Here is a 6,901-nt window from a genome sequence, read left to right on the forward strand (position 1 = left end):
GAACAAAACAAGTGAGCAAAGAAAAAGAGACAAACCAAAAAACAGACTCCTAATTACAGGGAACAAACAGATGGTTACTGGGGGGAGGGGTCCTGGTGGGGAGAATGGGGATAAGAGGTGAAGCATATTAAAAGTATACTTACCTTGATGAGCACTGAGTAAACTATGGGATTGTTGAATCGCTATATAGCACACCTGAAACTAATATAACATGATGTGTTAATCATACTGGAACTAAAAATCAAATAAATAAACAAACAAACAAATAAATAAATAAATAAAAGGATTCGTGTTTTTAGGCGAGGCGTATCTGGGTAGTCTTCCTATCTTAAGGTCAACGGATTTGGGACTTTAACAACATCTACCAAATGTCTTTGCAGCAGCACCTACATTAGTGTTTGACTGAAGAAACCCATTTCTGGGATATGGAAATCTTGGGATCCGTCTGAAGGGACCAGAATTCTGCCTATGACACACCCTCATTGAAAGGGTCAAAAGATACGCACAACAGCCTGCTGAGGAACACTAGGGGCCACGTGCCTCTGGGGATTCCTCCTGCCCTCAAAGAGCAACATAGTCAGAAAGCAGTGGAGGGATGGGGAGGCCAGAGTCTCTGCGGTGCTCTGTTAGGGCAGAAAGCCAGGGGGGCCTTGGGGCTTCCCAGACCCAGACACAGCTCCTCCAGGGTGAGAACCTGCAACAGCCACCTGGAAACTGTGGCGTGAGATCACAACAAAGATGAGATTTAATGGAGAAAGCTGCTCGTTCACTCTGCCATTACACCAAAACAAGGAGAAGAAACTGCACCAGGGTAATTTTGCCTCCTGGGGCTCCCCAAGGATTTTTCTCTTGTTCCCTTAGACTGTTGTATCATTGAGTCCTCACATAGATTATTGCCAACCGGCCTTCCAGTTTATGATCTGTGATAAGGCATTTCCATAAACGGAAACACATTGAAAAGGCCCTGGGAGAACTGATCAATTCCAGAGCCAGATAGAATTGTCCTTGTTCAAGGACATATAAATAGGGCAAAACCAATCTGAGACTGTGTATATGAATGCTTCGGATTGTTTTGAGAAGTATCATAGAAAAGAGAAGTGAATTTCACAGTGTTTTCTTTGTCTTTCAATAAAATTCCAGAAGATATGGAACAAATCAAAGACAAAAGATTAATGAGAGAAGAACCAAGAAGAGAAAGAAAGAAACATGGAGATGCCTATGATACTGAGAAGCCTTGAAGAAAAATAAAAATGCATACCGCAATTGAGTTCTACATTAGCGTCAGTCAAACAAACAAATAAATAACTCACCATGAATAGATTATTTAAGCCAAGCGTCATACACACTTGAAAAGTTCTCCCAGAAGGCAGGGAAAAGAGAAATACAGTTTTTAAAGTGAACAAACCATAAATAGAATGTAGTATGTGTTGATATGCATTATTTTGGGTACAGGTAATAGAAATTCATCTCAAACAGATTGAAGCATCAAAGGGAATTTATGGGCTTCCATGACTGTGAGGGCTCACAGTGCTTTTGGCTTCGAGTGTGTCTCGCCTGCTGTTCTGTAATTGTGAACCCTAAAATGTTACTACATTGAGCTAAACATTCATTATAAAGGAGGTATTTATCTACTTATTTACCCATTGACAGTACTGAATTCATTTAAAGTCGATCTCAGCAAAGAGTCTATGGAGAGACAGATTTTCCAGAAATTAACAGAAAAACCAAATGTGCTTCTATTTCCACAAGCTAGTTCCTAATTCCTGTCTTGGCTTCCTCTTATGCTTTAAGAACCTGCCAGTGGGCTTGGGACTTTTGTTTTCATTGATGTAGGAATGGAAACGTATTACTGGGCAAGCTCTGTCTGATCAAGATGCATTTCTTTCTGGAAATCAGGAGGGTAACTTGCAGCACATAGTTGGTTTTTTGTTTGTTTGTTTGTTTTTAACAATAATCTTTTATTATTTGTTTATGGATATATTTCTTTTTTCTTTTTAAAAAAATTTTTTGTTTCTTTTCAGGGTAACAGTATCATTGTTTTTGCACCACACTCAGTGCTCCAATGTAATCTGTGCCCTCCCTAATACCCACCACCTGGTTCCCCCAACCTCCCACCCCCTGCCCCTTCAAAACCCTCAGGTTGTTTTTCAGAGTCCAGAGACTTTCATGGTTCACCTCCCCTTCCAATTTCCCTCAACTCCCTTCTCCTCTCCATCTCCCCTTGTCCTCCCTGTTATTTGTTATGCTCCACAAATAACTTGCAGCACACGCTGAGAAGAGTCGGCCTGGAGCGCGCAGGAGAGAGTGATGACCACCAGGTGGCGCGCCTGGTTCTTGTTGTTTTCGTTCTGGGTGCTCCAGCAATAGTTGTGCAAAACCGTAGACTTGCAGAAAAGAGATTGCTATTCCAGAGCTCACACAATTGGTAATTAGGGATAGGGTTGCTATGGTGATGAGGGGGATGTCTTGGGATGTTTATGGCTTTGTAAGCGCCAATGCTTTGTGAGCTATCAGACTGCTTCCTTTGATGATAATGGCTGGTATAATAAGGTCATGAAAATCCCCTAAGATTGTGCAAGCTGCAGTGGCCGCTATTCTTTCTAGGTTCTTCTGTGTTTGGAGGGCTATAACCAGGGTGTCGAGAGTGACAGAATGTACTCTTTTTAACATGTTTCTTATTCCACATTGGATTTTTTATTCTTCCCGCATTTGTTTTCTCTCCATCCCCAACATTTCTCAATGTATTTTTTTTTTTTTTTCGTAAAAGTACTCCAAGAGGAAAGTCTTCGAGGTCTAACAGGTTTGGAAAGGACTATGATGCTATTGCTCTTGGAGATTCACAATATACATTGGCATATTAGAATCAATGCAAAGTCCCATTCATTTCCAAAAAGTCAAATGACAACTGAATCCATCTTAGTGGAATATTCACGAACACTTAGGGAATCTACCCTCATTTTGTTGCTAAGATATTAATGAATATTCTGTTAAAAATGGATTCAGTTGTAATTGATCATGTTTATGTAGGTTTCCCCAATGAGGTGTTGGGTTCTTTCCTGTGGCACAGGCCCAGGAGAGGCTAGGTGTCCCTCACTCAGTGCAGAATGGAGGTTCAATAAATGTTAATTGTTGTTTATGGGCTCCTAAGAAATGTTCTTGAACTGATATCTGTCCACAGATACTACTGATTGCAGTTATTCTTCATAAATGATCTTCAGCTCTCAGTTTTAGTGGGGAAATGAATTCAACACCGAGACATAGCTAACAGTGTCAGGGATAAGTCATCTGTAACTTCGCATCAAATTATGACCACATTCTCATGAAAGGGCAAAGGATCGAAGCACTTTTGCCTCTACACACCATTTATTTTCCATTTTAGTGCATCTTCTCAATGTTTTAAGATCAATATGTTACTAACAATTTTTCAGGGAGATGCCATTCCCTTCGTGAATAATCATTTGCGATTGATCATAAAACATAGCTCCAAAAAACACACAGACATGCAAAACACTGCGTATTTGCTCAAACCTGCTTTATCTCACCAAGGGAGTCATCCTCACTAATATTTTATTGTGTGTTTCTCCTGTGCCTCTTGCCTTTTTTGGAAGCACCTTCATGTGTGAACTGACTCTCGCTAGCAGAAAAGGAACAATAGCCATTGCACACAAGGGGGGATGGTCTTTGTTGAAACCTGTATTAGGACACCAGGCAGATGGTCCCCTCACTCCTTTCTTCTGGTGGACTCTTTGCTGCTTCCATTGTGGGCCTTTTTTCTCTAAATAATGAAGCCTCTGCTAGATTTGAACTTTGAACAGATCTAGGCTCCAAAATATTTTTCTACTTGTAAGTTGTGCAAATTGGGGCTGTGTATAACCTCTGAGCCTTCATTTTCTTATCTGTGAAATGGGGGTAATGAAATCCACCAAATGGGTTACTTTGAGGATACAATGTGGTAAGGTATATGATGAAGAAGTAAGGTGTTTATCAGACAGGTAGGCACTCAATAAATGTTACTTCTCCCTTCACCTTCTTAAGATTTCTATTGCTTTCTTTCTTTCTTTTTTTTTTTTTAAAGATTTATTTACTTGCTTTAGAGAGAGAGAGGGAGAGTGTATAAGTGCATGCATGGTGGGGGCTGCAGAGAGAGAGGGAGAGAGAGTATCTCAAGCAGACTCCTTGCTGAGCCCTGAGCCCAGAGCCGGCCTCAGGGCTTCATCCCATGACCCTGAGCCAACACCAAGAGTTGGATGCTTAACAGACTGAGCCACCCATTGTTTTCTTTCTTCCGGCTTTGTGGCGATAAAAACTGATGAAATCTAAGAGTTGGGGTGGGGATAATATTGGAAGACACTGCCCTGGTCTAAATGTTTGTGTCCCCCACATTTTATAAGTTGAAAATCTAATGCCCGAGATGATGGTATTACAAGGTCGGACTTTTATGAGGTGGAGGCAGAGACCTCATTAAGGGGATTAATGCTTTTAGAAATGAGGTTCCAGAAGACTAGCTCATTCTTTGCACGGTGTGAGGAAACAGGGAGAAGTTGGCAGTCTGCAACTCAGAGGCGGGCTCTCATCAGAACCCCACTATGCTTGAAACAGCCCAATCTTGGACTTCAAGCCTCCACAACAGAAATAAAGTCCTGTTGTTTAGAAGCCACTCAGTCTGTGGTGTTCTGTTTCAGCAGCCTGAATGGACAGACAGAAAATCGGTGCCAAGAGTAGGGTGCTGCTGTAACCATTGTAGACACCTAAAAATGTGGGTTTGGCTTTGGAACTGGCTAGTAGGGAGATGCTGCAACAGGTGCGTGCTAGAAAAGCCTGTGTTGTCATGAACTGACCGTCACGGTGGCTCTCTTGATGGCTCATGGGTGGAGGTGAGCTGTAGAGAAAGCCCAGTCCTCTGACAAAATACTGAAGTCGTCAGAAACAGAATGTTGGTTGACACGTGTTCCAGTGAGGTGTTGGACAGAAATGGGGAACATACCACTGGAAACTGAAGAAAGGTGATCCTTGCTCTAAAGTTCGGAGTCTGGAGGAGCTGTGTTTTGTGTCTTGGTGTTCTGTGGAAGGTAGAGCTTGCAAGCAACGGAACTGGAGATTTGGCTGAACATGTTTCCAAGCCAAGCATCCAAGAAGCAGCCTGTTTTCCTTTTGAGTGCTTCAAATGCAAGAAAGGAGACATGACTTAAAGATAGAATTGTTCATCAAAAGGGAAGTAGAACGTAACAGTTTAGGAAATTCTCCACCTATCCATATTGAACGAAAAGTAAGAAAATGTGTTTGGAAGAAAAACATGGGTGTGGCCAAACCAGGCTTGATGGTATTAGTCAGCTGGGACTTGCTATCCAAGACCATGGAAGAGTAACCCCAAAGGCATTTTGGAGATCATGGGAGGGTCGGAAGGGCTGCCTCATCCATCACAAGCCCAGAGTGAAGGGCCTGGCGAGTGCAGTGGTTTCCAGGAGAGGCCCTCACTTCTTAGCGTCTGCTCCCCAAATCTCAGTCCACCATGCTCTTTGCACTGCTCTGGGGGGCATGGTGCCCCATGCGGTACATTTTGGCTCCCTCCATCTAGAGTCACAGGTGCATGACCCAAGCAGAGAGAAACCCCAGGGCAGAGATATTGTAGAAAGTCACCCCTAGGGCAGTGGCTGGCAAAGCCATGGGGGCAGGCCATTCCTGTGACCCCCGACCAGTAGAGCCCACCACTGGTGAGTGAGTGAGCCCATTCTGTGTGAACCGGGTCCTAGGCTGCACCCAGCAAAGTTGCAGGGGTGGGCCCAGGGGAGTCTTGGGGGCTTGAATTTGCTTAGGACCTGTTCCTTCTTTTTTCTTTTCTATTTCTCCTTTTTGGAATGGGAATGTCTATCCTATGCTGTCCCATCCTTGTATTTTAGAAGCCCACAACTTGTATGATTTCTCAGGTTCACAATCAGAATCTCAGCCCTGATTTAAATGATATTTAGATGAGATTGTGGATTTAGAATTTTGAGTTAGTGATATGTGAGAAGGACATGAGTTTGGGGGGTCTGGATGGGGGGGCACTATGGTCTGAATGTCTGTGTCTCTCCCAAACTCATATGTTGAAACAAGCTAGTCAGAAAAAGATGAATATCATAGGATTTCACTCACATGTGGAATTTAAGAAACAAAAGAGATGAACATGGAGGGGGCGGTGGAAAGAAAGAGACAAATTGTAAGAGACTCTTAACTATAGAGAATAAACTGAGGGTTATGAGAGGGGAAGAAGATGGGTTAAACAAGCTGTTGGGGATTGAGGAGGGCACTGGTTGTGATGAGCACTGGGTGTTGTGTATAAGTGATGGGCTACTAAATTCTACACCTGAAACTCATATTACACTATATGTTAACTAACTGGAATTTAAATATCGTAGCCAATGAGGTTTATCCGAGGCGCGATTATTGCTAATTGAAAAAAGAAGAAGAAAAAGAAGAAGAAGAACAAGAAGGAGAAGGAGGAAAGAAAACCAGTGGAAGTAGTTCTCTTATGAAAGGTGTCCCAGAGAATTAGCTTGTCCCTTCCACCATGTGAGGACACAGCCAGAAGTCCACAGTTGGTAACTGGGAAGAGAGCCTTCGCCAGAACCTGAACCCACAGCCACCCTGATCTTGGACTTTCAGCCTCCAGAGCTGTGAGAAAGACAAATTCTGTGCAAAAAGAATAAGACAGACACCCACATCTGGAGTTACACCTAAATACTTCACTTTTCTGTCTCAACTCTTTCAAGTTCCATTGGATAAATCTTTAGACATGATGAGCCCTGCCACCTCCTTCAACTTGCTTTATGTCTTTTATTTCCAGCACTGACAAGTGTCGGTATCTTAGATTCACAAAACTCTCTGAAGGTAGCAGGGGAAGTCAGCGGGCAAGGCCCCTAGG

The 6,901-nt window shown here is 42.8% G+C and overlaps 1 pseudogene; it reads left to right on the plus strand.

Moving 5' to 3' along the window:
* Nucleotides 1-6,369: 6,369 nt before the first annotated feature.
* LOC132009128 (U4 spliceosomal RNA) lies at nucleotides 6,370-6,439 on the plus strand (annotated as a pseudogene).
* Nucleotides 6,440-6,901: the final 462 nt, after the last annotated feature.

Source organism: Mustela nigripes, chromosome 1, assembly GCF_022355385.1.
Source record: "Mustela nigripes isolate SB6536 chromosome 1, MUSNIG.SB6536, whole genome shotgun sequence".
Lineage (NCBI taxonomy): Eukaryota > Metazoa > Chordata > Mammalia > Carnivora > Mustelidae > Mustela > Mustela nigripes.